Source organism: Schistocerca gregaria, chromosome 1 (genome assembly GCF_023897955.1).
Source record: "Schistocerca gregaria isolate iqSchGreg1 chromosome 1, iqSchGreg1.2, whole genome shotgun sequence".
In the NCBI taxonomy this organism is placed as follows: Eukaryota; Metazoa; Arthropoda; class Insecta; order Orthoptera; family Acrididae; genus Schistocerca; species Schistocerca gregaria.
The window spans coordinates 1,100,366,498-1,100,382,173 of record NC_064920.1 but is presented as its reverse complement, the minus strand read 5'-3'; positions in this window follow the sequence as shown (position 1 = coordinate 1,100,382,173).

Sequence of the window (15,676 nt, the reverse complement as noted above, 5' to 3'; positions counted from 1 at the left end):
CTGTACAGCTCCCTCTAGTACCATGGAAGTCATTCCCTCATGTCTTAACAGATGTCCTATCATCCTGTCCCTTCTCCTTATCACTGTTTACCCGTGTCCCTTTCCTCTTCGATTCTACGCATAACCTCCTCATTCCTTACCTTATCAGACCACCTAATTTTCAACATTCGTCTGCAACACCACACGTCAAATGCTTCGCTTCTCTTCTGGTTTTCCCACAGTCCATGTTCACTGCCGGCCGGAGTGGCCTAGCGGTTCTAGGCGCTTCAGTCTAGAACTTCGCGACCGCTACTGTCGCAGGTTCGAATCCTGCTCGGGCATGGATTTGTGTACTGTCCTTCGGTGAGTTAGGTTTAGGTAGTTCTAAGTCTAGGGGACTGATGACCTCAGCTGTTAAGTCCCATAGGGCTCAGAGCCATTTGTACCATGTTTCAATGCTGTACAATGCTGTACTCCAGATGTACTTTCTCATAATTTATTCCTCAAATTAAGGCGGCTATTTAATATTAGTAGACTTCTCTTGGCCAGGGGTGCACTTTTTGCCACTGCTAGTCTGCTTTTGGTCTCCTCCTTGCTCCGTCCGTCATTGGTTATTTTACTGCCTAGGTAGTAGAATTCCTTAAATTCATCTACTTCGTTACCATCAATCCTGATGTTAAGTTTCTCGCAGTTCTCATTTCTACTACCTCTCATTACCTTCGTCTTTCTTCGATTTACTCTCAATCCGTACTCTGTGTTCATTAGACTGTTCATTCCGTTCAGCAGATTATGTAATTCTCTTTCACTTTCACTCAAGATGGCAATGTCATCAGCGAATCGTATCATTGATATCCTTTCACCCTGAATTTTAATTCCACTCCTGAACCTTTCTTTTATTTCCATAATGGCTTCCTCGATGTACAGATTGAAGAGTACGAGCGAAAGGCTACATCGTTGTCTTACACCCTTTTTAATACGAGCACTTCGTTCTTGGTCGTCGACTCTTATTATTCCCTCTTGGCTGTTGTACATATTGTGTATGACCGTCTCTCCCTATAGCTTACCCCTACTGGGTAGCTGTGGTGAATCACCACTGTTCAGAGAGAATGGGGCTGGTGTTGGAACATCTTGGATGTGGGGCGAACATCGTTATCCACCTCTGTGGCCTAATCAGATTTTTTTTTTCCGTCTGCTCAGGCTACGCTAAGAACATGTAATCAAGAACAGTCGCATAGAAAGAGAATTTGATTGGTGTTGATAAAGTATGTTTTGTTTCGTGACAATCTACACAGGCAGAAGATGGTAATGAGCAATGCTTATCCCGTGCAAGAAATCACCAGTCCAACTCCTGTAATTAAGATGCTGTGACTACTCCAGAGTCCGCTGTCTCAGTGTCGTAATTCTATCGCTGATGATTACTCCTTGCGTCTTGGAGAATATCTAGTTATGAAATACCAGCAGATTGTAAGCTAGCCCGGCGTTGTGGTTTTGAACGGTGTGGCAGACAGTGTAAATCGGCTTACAATCGTAAATTCAGATGTAACTTTTTCTCTGATACCGATAGTGTGTCGAGAGGAAGTAGTTACGTGAATCCTGATAAAAACACTTTTAATTTCGTGCAACTGATGTAATGCCTGTATACCTACAAAACTGGAAGACATTCTGCCTAAAAAACACACAGAGATTCTTATCGTAATCTGATGGGAAGGTGAGGCTGAGGCGTCCTTTATTGATGTTTGCATTATTTATTTTCATTTGTGGAAACAGATGTTTGATTGGTGTTTGCTTAATTGCTTCTGAATGAGAAACCAGCGGCAACTGTGATGTAGTGCTGTTTACTTGCTGCCTAGTGCCGGCTGAGCTGTGCCAGTAATCTGTGTACCTGCAACCGCTGTGGTCTTCCATGAGCGCGTGCACCTGTGTGTGTGTGTGTGTGTGTGTGTGTGTGTGTGTGTGTGTGTGTTTTGCTTCGCGTGAACTGCCATTCCGCAGTGCCGCTACTGCTGGCAGCCAGGGCACTGGAAGTCTGTATCTGAACACTCTATTCATGTTTCCTGGTTGCCTTGACATTTCTATCACCTCTCCAAACATTCCTCCTGAATGCAAGATTCTGTTTCGCCAGAATGTGGGCTTCTCGGAATTCTATCTGTCTGACACACTCATGCATGTGTTCTGCCACAGCTGACTTGGTGTGTTGTCTTAGCCGGATATATGTTTTATGTTCAGATGTCTGTGTGCTGACTGGTCGCTCCCCCTCACCTACATACAAAACTTCACACTCCCACCCGACCTGGTAAACTCCAACGTCATATAGCTTGTCAACTTTCGTTGAGTCAAGACTATCTGAATTCTGTTGCTCAGCAGTGAATTGTGCCCACATGATCAGTGACACTTCCCTATTTCCTTCATCCCTTGTCGTCATAGTTTTATCTATCATCTTCGTCCCATAACCATTGGCTCAAAAATATCCAAGCGACCAGCCGACGTGAATAGAGAGGATGGGTACAGGCTACCAGTGTCCTGGCTGCCAGCAGTAATGACAGTATGGGACGGCAGCTTGGAGAAGCCACACACACACACACACACACACACACACACACACACACACACACACACACACACACACACACACACACACACACACACAGAGGCGTATCGGAGACCACAGGAGGTGCAGGTATACAGAATACTGGCACGTCTCAGCCGGCATTAGGCAGCAACCGCCGCCGATTTCTCATTCAAAAGGAATTAAGCACACACCAATTAAACACGTCTATTTCCGCAAATGAAAATGAATAATACAAACATCAATAAAGGACGTCTAACACCGCCCCCCCCCCCAATCACCATCAGTTTCCCATCAGGTTACGATAACAACCTCTTCCACCACTACACGTATGAGACCCTAAATTTTTTTATTCAGCTGTTAACAATAACATCCTGAGGAAGGCCATTTGCGACAGTGGCAGAAACATTGGAGAGTTTTCCACATTGACAATGCAATCACATGCCCAGAGGAATTTTATTGAGAACTTGGACTGTGTACCTAAGAAACTAAAACTCGAGCTGAGGCGAAATACATCTCATTAGATGTAACCAACTTATACACAAATGTACCAGACGAGGAAACAATTCACATAATTAAAAATGATGAATAACCATCAAAGTATAGAGATGAGAGACGAAAATAGTGTATTTCATCTCAAGATTATTTTATAGTCAATGGTGCCTTCTGTAAACAGCCATATTGTTTAGCAATTAGTAATTGCCTAGCAGGGACACCAGCAAATATTTTCATGGATGATCTACAGAACAAAGTAGTAGTAAGAGTAGTAAGATCATCTATTATAAGAGGCACGTTGGTGACACATTTATTGTTCATAGGAAGCACAGCATATGCTCAAAGTTTATGCAACTGACACCCTAGTATCAGCTTCACAATTGACATGGAAGAAAATACTCTACAAATTTTGATTTGAGAATATCCACACTTAATGGAATGCACACTATTTAGAAACTCCACTACCACAGATACATTTGTACATGAATTTCCATGTCACTGAATGAGATATAAACATGCATCTTTCATAAACATGCTTGAAAGTTTGATCACATTGCCCTTATCTAAGGAGAAGATCGTCAGAGAGCTCATTGCCTTAGGGTATGGAGCTATTAATGTGTCTGACGTCATGTTATTGCATAAGTTATACAGAAAAATGATGGACTAAAAGGAAAGGAAAGCTCAGGCAGCAAGACATGACTACATAAAATTACAAATAGGAAAACCCTTAGTTTGTAATCTCAAGTTATTTAGCAAAAATCTGATGGCAATAGAGCAGATTTTCAGAAACATTTTAGTGACAGTTGCTTTACAAACCGAAAATAAGGTAAGTAAAATGGTGAACATAAAGTACCGGAAGTTTCTATACATGATCGGTTAGGGGTATATAAGATCGCTTGCGATCAATGTGACTACATATACACAAAATAAATGGGAAGGAAACTTAGGAATAAATTCAGAGAACATTGTAATTCCAGTCACAAATCAGCTTCGAAAGGTCACCTTAAAATGTAAGAATATTCAATAGGGGGCGCAGAAGAAAACATGAAGGTGCTACTTAAAGTAGAAAAACGCATTCATATGAATCTTCTTGAAAAGGTGGAAAAGCAAAATGACATCTGTTTCTAATTGTTGTGGGACTAGCGAATGACATTTGCAGTATGATACCCACCATCTTCTGACATAAGCTGTAATCGAGAAACATGTTCCACAACAGATCGGAGTGCTTTCAATTCAACATGGCTGTTAATAATAATGAGCGTATGGCCTCTCGCGGGCGGCTCGGCCGCCGCCCCCACAAGTTCTTTAACGCCACTACGGCGACTTGCGAGCGAATGGGGATGAAATGATGATGAAAGACACACAACACCCAGTCATCTCGAGGCAGAGAAAATCCCTCACCCCGCTGGGAATCGAACCCGGGGCCCCGTGCGCGGGAAGCGAGAACGCTACCGCACTTCCGAAATGCCTCTGCAGCGGTCGCTTCAATGACCGAGCAATGTGCGGAGGAGCGCCATCTTGCATAAAACTGATCCTAGCCATACATTAATGCTGCTGAAGGTTTGAAACGACATTGGTGTGTGAAAGGCCTTCATAGAATTCACCAGTGACGGTCAGATAACAGAACAACGTAGGACTCATCTCTTCAAAGCAATATGTTCCTAAGATAAACGTTGCCGTTAACCCACACCGCACAGTCACATTTGCAGAATCCAATGGTACTGGTTGGTCTGCGTGTGCAGATTTTCCGCTGCCCATATTCTGCAAATTCTCCGAATTGACATGTACTTTGAGTTGGAAATGGGCTTCGTATGTCCTCAGAATGTTCCATGACCATTCCTTGTCCACTTCCACGTGAGCAATATATTCGAGCAAAAGTCTGTTGTGGCCGAGCGGTTCTAGGCGCCACAGTCTGGAACCGCACGACCGTTACAATCGCAGGTTCGAATCCTGCCTCGGGCATGGATGTGTGTGATGTACTTAGGTTAGTTAGGTTTAAGTAGTTCTAAGTTATAGGGGACTGATGACCTCCCTCGTCTTTAGTAACGCTACCGCTTTGTTCTGAATTATTAACACTGTTCACAACAATCAGTGTTCGTTATAGCTTATGCTTGATCTAAATTGAAAAGTTCACTCGCAACTTAAAAGTCAGTAACACTATTGATTATTCCTATTCCTGTTCATTCCTACACAACGTTGAGTTCACTTAATTTCGAAGCGCTGCTGTGCTGAAATGCTGCGGACGCACTGTTTTCTGTGTTGTCTTTTCCGCCGTTTCCGAAGATTGCTGTGGAATCGAAGTCCGACACACGCGTCGCCATATGTAACCTCCTCCCAGTTTCGCAGCGAACTATATTATTCGCATACGCTGTAGGTGAAGTTATATTTTAATTATTTTAGCATAGTATATATCTTTCCTCCTTGTCATGAGACTGATAGTTGTCCACTTCCGTTATTGAGAAAAGTACTAAATGATAACATCTCCTTTCTTAAATGCTACAATTTATTAATTAAATCACCCAATTTATAAACATTTATGAACATCAAATACTGTGTGCCATTCTGCCACTCATCTCCGGCCTCGCTACCGAGCAACCTCTCTCTCTAGCGTCTCACACCCGACTTCTACCCACGGACTCCAACACTCGACTACTCCTTACGCACTCGCACATTGACTGCACTGCAGTCTTTGTTTAAGCCATGTATGATCTCTGCATAGTGCATAATCGATACTACGTAAGGGTAATGTACCCTTACAACCTGTATGTGTAAATTGTCATGATCGCCACTCTCCATACTGTCCAGCTCACAAGAAAGAAAAGAAGATACATGAATACAAGTTCCTGGATCGCCTATCTTATACTGAGGCTCGTCAAAAATATATTCCACCCAGTGCCCCTGGAGGTGCCATATCCCCACTCGCAACATGTGTCTGACATCTTATTCATCGATGTTACCCCATCATCATTGGTGACGGATGGTGACCCAGCAGTGTGACTGGCTCCAACCCATTCGCTGTCCATCTAGATACACAGTCCATGATCATTCAATGGAACTGCAACAGCCAGTACCATCACCTCCCAGAGTTGCAATGTTTTCTTGCCTTTTACTCTGCAGCTGATGTCGTTCTCCAGGAATCTCATTTTACAGATGCTCACTCACCATCTCTTCATGGGTTTCGTGGTTTTTGTCGGAAGTGGGTCGGCCCTTTGAGGACCCATGGTGGCGTCTGCATGTCCATACGTATATTGTTAGTCTGTGGATCCCACTTCATACCACATTGGAAGAAGCATTTCCCGTTCAGGTACTTGGACTCTGCTGTCATGGTTTGCAGTCCCTGTCTCCCTCCTGAGAGGCCACCTAAATCTGTTTTCCTAACTACTCTCCTTCAGCAACTCCCTGCACCCTCCCTTCTTCCTCCTTTGGGATTTTAATGCCCATCACCCTTTGGGGGTCGGTGCTTCTTCATCTAGTAGGGGCCTCCTCATGACCAGTTTCTTGCAAACCACGACCTGTGCCTTCATAATGATAGTTCCCCTACTCATTTTAGTGCTGCATTTGGCAGTTCCTCTGCCATTGATCTTACGCTCTCTTGCCCTCCACTTATTCCTTCCCTATACTGGTAGCCGCAATATGACATCTGTGATAGTGACCACTTCCTGTTGATTCTCTTGTTCTCTTCCTGGCTCTGATGACTAGATTATCCCACTGGGCCTTCCATTGTGCTGTTTGGCCTTCATATACGCCTCAGGTCGTGTTTCCCGCTTCTCTGTTAGATTGCATTGATGAAGTCATCCGTGATCTGTTTGATACGATAATCCCCAATGTCGGCATTGCTATTACTCACCCGCTGGACCCTGTTTCCCATAGACCAGTTCCGTGGTGGAGCATGGCTGTCCTCACTGCTATCTGTGATCGTCGTCGCGCCTTGCAACATCTTAAATGGCATCCGTTCTCCGCCGGTTTTATTACCTTTAAACGTCTTCGCTCTAAACCGTTTTACTTAATCAAACAGAGCAAATGGGTGTGTTGGGAACGCCTTGTCTCCTCTCTAGGTTGTTCTGTCTCTTTATCAGCAGTTGTCATCAATTCCTAGGTGGCCTTTGTACAGATCCATCAGTTCTCATGGAACACCTTGTGGCCCATTTTGCGATGGTATCAGATCTCTGCCCAGCTGCTGAAGCTTCCCACTTACTTCTACTCACTTTTTACCCCTTATTCCATATGTAATCAATTGCTTCAACACTACAATCCTCCAAAATGCTGATATTTCCTCCAGGTGTTTAACCATATTTTTCTCCAAAGCATTTTCCCCTCTCAGTGGAGAGAGAGTATCGTGGTTCCTGTCCTTAACCCTGGCAAGGATCCATCATCACTTGATAGTTACCAGTCCACCAGCCTGATCAGCGCTCCCTGTAAGTTATTCAAATGGATGGTAGCTTGTTGGCTAAATTGGAACTTTGAATCTTGGAACCTTCTTATCTCCTTACCAGTGCAGTTTCTGGAGGGTTGGCCTTCAATCGATCATATGCTTTGATTGGAACCGCAGTTCAACAGGGCTTATTTCAGCGCCGCCAGCTTATCGCAGCTTTTCTCGATCTTCATAAGGCTTATGACACAGCTTGGCGCCATCACATCCCGTTAATACTCTATGAATGGGGTATTCTGGGCCCCCTCACGGTTTTTATTCACCAGTGCCTGTCCCACTGGTCGTTCAGAGTCTGGGTTCGCACTGTTCTCAGCTCTCTGTGGACCGACATTCAGTATTAAGTGTCCTTTTACTAATCGCTATTAATGAACTTGTGGCATCTGCCGAACCGTTTATCAACCCTGCTCTACATGTGGAAGATTTCTGTATTTGGGTTAGTTTCCACTTGGTGGCCTCTGTAAAACGACAACTGGGTGCCGTCACGTGGACATTGTCGTAAGGTTTTCAATTCTCTCTCCTTAAGTCGAGGGTGGTGCATTTCTGTCGCTGTACTACAGCCCATTCTGATCCGGAGCTGTACCTTGATGCCTAGCGCCAGGCTGTGGTCCTCCAGTTCCGTTTCTTGAGACTTCTTTTTGACAACAAGCTTACCTGGTTGCTCAATATCCGCCATCTGATGGGTGGCTGTTTTCGTAAACTCGATGTCCTTCTTGGGTGTAGATCGTTCAACCCTTCTCCACCTTTACTGGGCATTGGTTTTGTCCCTTCTGGCCTATGGCTGTCAAATTTATGGATCAGCTGCCCCTTCCACACTGCTCTTCTTGGACCCAGTTCACCATCGTGGTATCCGTTTAGCAACTGGTGCTTTTGCGCTAGCCCTGTCGACAACCTTCTAGTTGATGCTGGGATACCTCCCCTTTCGTTTTGGCGGTCCCAGCTGCTGGTTTCGTATGTCGCCATGATCCATTCTTCCCCTGCTCGCCCTTCCTGATACATTCTTTTTGCAGATTCTATTCTCTTTTCAGTCATGACTTCCATCTCCCCTACTCATTCTCTACCCCACATTCTCTCCTGACCATCGACCGTCCCCCTCTTGTTTAGTTGCTTGAACATGGGTTTATACGGATCTCATCCAGGGACCGAAAGCCTCTATCACTCCAATTGTGTTCCACAGTATCTTCTGAACAGTCTTACGAGAGTTTTGATACCATTGTTGTTTACACCAAATGTCTCTAAATCCACTGATCATGTAGGATATGCATTCACGTCTTCTGTTGGCATGGAACACCATATCTTGCTTGCCATGTGTGTGGTGTTTACTGCAAAATTGATGGCCTTCTATTGGGCCCTCAGATTTATTAAACAGTCACCCTCATCCAAGTTTTGATATGAATGGACTCAATGATAGGCCTTCAGGCTATTGTTTAGTGTATTTCCCACACCCTTTGGCCTCTGCCATCCACAACCTTCTCAATGATCTTGGTGATGCTGCTTGTTAGGTAGATTTCCTTTGGATTTCTGACCTCATAGGCATCCCAAGCAACGACCTTGCTGATCATTTGGGTGATGTGGCGACCACCTACCCCTCGTTCTCTGTGATTCCTACAGGTGCGGATTTACGAATTACCATTAAATCCCTTTGTGCTCAATTCTGGGCTAACTCTTGAACTCTTGGGAGGCTACTCGCCTTATCTAATAAACTTCACGCCATCAAGGAGAGACTCCCACCCAGAGGGAATCTGATATCATTTGCTGTCTTCATATTGGCCATACTAGGTTCCCCCCCCCCCCCCCCTTCGTAGTTGTGGGGCTTCATTCATGGTGATACAGATTTTGCTGGACTATCCTGCTATGTGCCATATTTCACACTAAATATGCCCTCCCACCTTGCATGTCTTGGGTGTTAGTGAACGACCCTTGTATGGTTATGTCTGTTCTCAGGTTTCTTCGTGAAAGTGGTTTGTTCTCTCAGATATAAGTCCTTGATCTTCCTCTGGAATTAGCCCCTCAGTTAGGGGAGGCATTGGTTATGGTGGCCTTGACCTTGCCTCCACTTCGGCCACGTTCTCCCCATCTTTTCCCTAAATTTTTGTGTTGTTTGTAATGCTCTTTTGTTTCCCCTTTTCTTGTGTCTTCTTCCCCTGTCGTTGTCTCCATCCTATCGTGATAATGGTATGGTATGGGTGTCGGGGCAGATCGGTGGGGTGCTAGTACCCCACTATGTGTAGCGTTTCGTGGGCATCCCTGCTCTCTCCATTTCCACCCATCACCCTCCTGTTCTTTCCTCTTCCTGCTGCCCTGACGTCCCTTTTCCCACTTTGTTTGCACATTGACTGGACTTTGCTATTTGTGTTGATCGTTAGTTGCTTTCTGCCAGTCTGTATCATGGGACTGATGACCTCGCTGTTTGGGTTCCTCCCCTCAAATCAATCAATAATAAGCTGTACAAATTGGATGTCATTTTGAGCAGTGGTTCTCTTTCTACAGCGTTGCGAAAGTGAAACTTTAATTATGGTCCCTCCACACTTTTCTACAGACGTTAACTGAACGTAACACAACATTATATTTGGTAATATGTATTCAGCTACGACTGCATGTGTTTGAACAGGTATTTTCTCATGAATGTCCTACTCTAAAAGTAAACTCAGCAAAGAGTCATAGTGTTGGAACTTCAACTGGTAGCAGAATGAGGTAGAAACAGGGTGCCTGAAAGATACAAAGGTAATGTTTGTACTTAGACATGGTGGTTTATTTATACAACAGAGTAATATGAACTAAATACACTTCCTTGTATATGGTGATAAAGCATCTACATACTTCCATTGATCCATATTTAATGCCAGTGGGCCTCTTTATGTCATAATGTCTTATTCTATTTTAGCTCTTTATAGATACAGATATGTAATGTAGATTAAGACCTCCAGAAGATGTTGCCTGGGGATGATAGGGAGGCCCACAGGTAATCAGGTTAGGTGAATTTAAATGAATACTATGGCATAGGCTAATGAAATGAAATGATAGTTTTATTATTTTGTCACTAAGGAAGATTTATAGAAAGGTCCTACTAATGACAAAACGTTTTAATGTGCATTAGTACATAGGTAGTCTTTTTAGTGATACACTTTGTGGTTACAGATTGATATTAAATTAGATAGTCACTACAGCTGAATTATGGACTTTATACAGATAACCAATAGTAACTTATTATTACATTACAGAAAATGTGGAGAAATGTGCCTTTGTAGGTTCCATAGACAATTTTTTAATACCATTACATAAATTTTACCTTAAAAGTAAGGAGTTACCTTAAACTACGCACATTTATGTAACAATATGCAATACACAAAAGACTGTTATAAGTTATGAGGGCTCATAGCCATTCCTATTATTTTGAGTAGTATAACAAGAACTTACCAGACAGTGAAATAGAACAGGTCTTAATAATTTCATATAGTGTGTTGATTGCAATTTCAGATACGAACTTTTAAGAAAATTACTGTTGTGGTACAGATCTTTGCAATACATGGGTACTTGTGATGTTTAGTGTAAAAGAAGATGTCAAACAGATTTATAAAAGAGCTTTGTAGTATGTTGGTATGGAGACAACCAACGGCTTTGCCACAGTAGAACATCGGTTGGCAGTAGATCACTGAAGTAAGGTGCTGTTGGGCTTAGCTAGCACTCATATGGGTGACCGTCCGGATCTGCCAAGAGCGGTTGGCAAGAGAGTTGCACTTAGCACTTGTGAGGCAAAGTGCAGAGAAGAAGTGGCTTTGGACTCATAAACTGACAACAGCCAGGAGATTGGTGTGCTGATCACATGCATATCCATATCCATATCCATATCCAGAGACACCTTTGAACGGGGGCTGACATAGCAGTCTGTCGGTATTGTTGGGACTTGAAAGTCAGTTCAGACGGAGTTTACATAATATGCAGAAAATCATTTCAGTAATACATTATGTAACCATGGTTTGGTATTAACTTAGACAATTTAGTGGAGTATTGGCTTTGGTGAGGTTGATAAATAGTAATGATCATTGAATTATCTAGAATGTATGGACATATGCCTATATAGGTTCCTTAGACAGCTTCTCTTCTTATAATAAATAATAATAATAATTAATAATGCTATGGTAAAGTTATTATTATTATTTCTTTCTTATCTCAGACGTTATGTCTGGTCTAAAGTAGAAAGTGACGCGGACCTTCATCAAGTGTGACTTCCTTTTAACTGTACGGTATATGTTATATTGCATTTAGGAACTTTCGGGTAATTGAACATGCATCAATAATTACGGATTTCTGTAGTTGTATGTATAAGTTTGGATGTAGCTGTATTGCATTGATGTACCTGTGGATATTGTGTGGTATGACTCCTGTAGTTGATAATATAATTGGTATAATGTCAACTTTATCCTGATGCCACATATCCTTGACTTCCTCAGCCAGTTGGATGTATTTTTCAATTTTTTCTCCTGTTTTCTTTTGTATATTTGTTGTATTGGATTTGGGTATTTCGATTAGTTGTGTTAATTTCTTCCTTTTATTGGTGAGTATCATGTCAGGTTTGTTATGTGGTGTTGTTTTATCTGTTATAATGGTTCTGTTCCAGTATAATTTGTATTCATCATTCTCCAGTACATTTTGTGGTGCATACTTGTATGTGGGAACATGTTGTTTTATAAGTTTATGTTGTAAGGCAAGCTGTTGATGTATTATTTTTGCTACATTGTCATGTCTTCTGGGGTATTCTGTATTTGCTAGTATTGTACATCCGCTTGTGATGTGATCTACTGTTTCTATTTGTTTTTGCAAAGTCTGCATTTATCTGTTGTGGTATTGGGATCTTTAATAATATGCTTGCTGTAATATCTGGTGTTTATTGTTTGATCCTGTATTGCAATCATGAATCCTTCCGTCTCACTGTATATATTACCTTTTCTTAGCCATGTATTGGATGTGTCTTGATCGATGTGTGGCTGTGTTAGATGATACGGGTGCTTGCCATGTAGTGTTTTCTTTTTCCAATTTACTTTCTTCGTATCTGTTGATGTTATGTGATCTAAAGGGTTGTAGAAGTGGTTATGAAATTGCAGTGGTGTAGCTGATTTATTTATATGAGTGATTGCTTTGTGTATTTTGCTAGTTTCTGCTCGTTCTAGAAAGAATTTTCTTAAATTGTCTACCTGTCCATAATGTAGGTTTTTTGTGTCGATAAATCCCCTTCCTCCTTCCTTTCTGCTTAATGTGAATCTTTCTGTTGCTGAATGTATGTGATGTATTCTATATTTGTGGCATTGTGATCGTGTAAGTGTATTGAGTGCTTCTAGGTCTGTGTTACTCCATTTCACTACTCAAAATGAGTAGGTCAATATTGGTATAGCACAAGTATTTATGGCTTTTGTTTTGTTTCTTGCTGTAAATTCTGTTTTCAGTATTTTTGTTAGTCTTTGTCTATATTTTTCATTTAGTTCTTCTTTAATATTTGTATTATCTATTCCTATTTTTTGTCTCTATCCTAGATATTTATAGGCATCTGTTTTTTCCATCGCTTCTGTGCAGCCGCTGTGGTCATCTAATATGTATTCTTCTTGTTTAGTGTGTTTTCCCTTGACTATGCTATTTTTCTTACATTTGTCTGTTCTAAAAGCCATATTTATATCATTGCTGAATACTTCTGTTATCTTTAGTAATTGGTTGAGTTGTTGATTTGTTGCAGCCAGTAGTTTTAGATCATCCATGTATAGCAAATGTGTGATTTTGTGTGGGTATGTTTCAGTAATATTGTATCCATAATTTGTATTATTTAGCATGTTGGATAGTGGGTTCAGAGCAAGGCAGAACCAGAAAGGACTTAATGAGTCTCCTTGGTATAGTCCACGCTTAACCTGTATTGGCTGTGATGTGATATTATTTGAATTTGTTTGGATATTAAGTGTGGTTTTCCAATTTTTCATTACTATGTTTAGGAACTGTATCAATTTAGGATCTACTTTGTATATTTCTAATATTTGTAGTAACCATGAGTGGGTACACTATCAAAAGCTTTTCGGTAATCATTGTATGCGTAGTGTAGCGACCTTTGTTTAGTTTTAGCTTGATATGTCACCTCTGCATCTATTATCAGTTGCTCTTTACATCCTAGTGCTCCTTTGCAACAGCCTTTTTGTTAATTATTTATAATTTTGTTCTGTGTTGTATGTGTCATTAATTTCTGTGTAATGACTGAAGTTAATATTTTGTATATTGTTGGTAGGCATGTTATGGGGCGGTATTTAGCTGGGTTTGCTGTGTCTGCTTGATCTTTAGGTTTCATATAAGTTATTCCATGTGTAAGTGTATCAGGGAATGTGTATGGGTCTACAATGTAACCGTTGAATAATTTAGATAGATTTGAATGTGTTGAGGTGAACTTCTTTAGCCAGAAATTTGCTATTTTATCTTTTCCAGGGGTTTTCCAATTGTGAGTAGAATTAATTACTTTGGTGACTTCACGTTGCAAAATTATCACTTCAGGCATTTGTGCTATCATCTTGTATGTGTCTGTTTCTGCTTCTATCCACCGTGCATGCCTGTTATGTTGTACCGGGTTTGACCATATATTGCTCCAGAAGTGTTCCATGTCTGTTATGTTTGGTTGATTGTCTATTTTAATGTGTGTGTTATCTATTGTCTGGTAAAATTTCTTTTGGTTTATGTTGAATGTTTGGTTTTGTTTCCTTCTATTTTCACTTTTTTTTGTATCTTCTAAGTCGTTTGTCCAATGCTTGTAATTTCTGCTTCTTTTCATCTAATTGCTCTATCTCTTCTTGTTGTGAGATTTTACCTAACCTTTTTCGTTTTTTTCTGACATTTGATGTCTTATAAATTGTGTTAGCTGTCCAATGTCTTTTCTCAGTTTTTCTATTCTGATCTGTAGCCTGTGTTGCCATGCTGGTTTTGTGGGTTTCTTTTGTGTGTTGGTTGGTTCTGATCTCTACCTGGTGTGTATATTTAGAGTAGTGAGTGATCCTATATAAACCAGTAGGTGTAACTCTTCCATAGTTGTTTTCATTTATTTTGTTGTGTATGATTGTGTTGATAGTTTTTATTGTTGTTTTGACTTGTGGGTTATTTGGTGGTCTATGCAAGAATGGTCTAATGTCTGTATTTGTGTCTTTGTATTCTATATATGTCAGCTGAAATTTTTCTTCTATATCTAACATGTATGTCACTTCGTGTTCTATTTGTACTTGTTCTGGTGGCAGTCTTAAGATTTCGTTTTCTTCTGATTGTTTAATTGATGTATGTTGTTCTTTGTTTGTTTCCTCTGGGATGTGTGAGTCCATCACTGTATTTTCTTCTTCTTCTGATTGCACATTATTTTGTTCCAGTATTTGTTGTACTTGTTGTTTGATGTTTTCTAATTCTGACTGGGATATCCTGTTATTTTTGATTATTACACGGATCTGATCAGCTAGTTTTTGTTCTGTTAAAAATTTTAATTCTGGGTATCTGGTAATAAATGTGGTGTATACTTGTGATCTGTATCCAGTTGTGTTGGTTCCTAGGTTTGTTGCTTGGTAATAACAGAACATGAGGTGTTGATTAACTTCATCTGACCATCTCATCCTCTGTCTTTGTTTTCCTTCTATGGTGGTTGCAGGAAGCGTATCCTGCAAAACACCTCTATTTGGATTTAAATCATTTTCCAGTTGGCTAGCAGTGTCGTTACCATTGTGGGCGGGCATAGGGTTCAAGCGTCGTCCCTGACCATGATGGCACTTGTCCGAGGCTTCTTTAGTTGTGTCCTGAACCAACTAACCACACTAAAAGTGGGGTTAGCCCTATTAGTGGTTTGTTCTTTTCGTCGCCTTTTACGACTGGCAGAACATACCGGAGGCCTATTCTTTTCCCAGGCCTCCACGGGGATTGTAATAATGTTGTTGTTGTTGTTGTTGTCTTCAGTCCTGAGACTGGTTTGATGCAGCTCTCCATGCTACTCTATCCTGTGCAAGCTGCTTCATCTCCCAGTACCTACTGCAACCTACATCCTTCTGAATCTGCTTAGTGTACTCATCTCTCGGTCTCCCTCTACGATTTTTACCCTCCACACTGCCCTCCAATGCTAAATTTGTGATCCCTTGATGCCTCAAAACATGTCCTACCAACCGATCCCTTCTTCTAGTCAAGTTGTGCCACAAACTTCTCTTCTCCCCAATCCT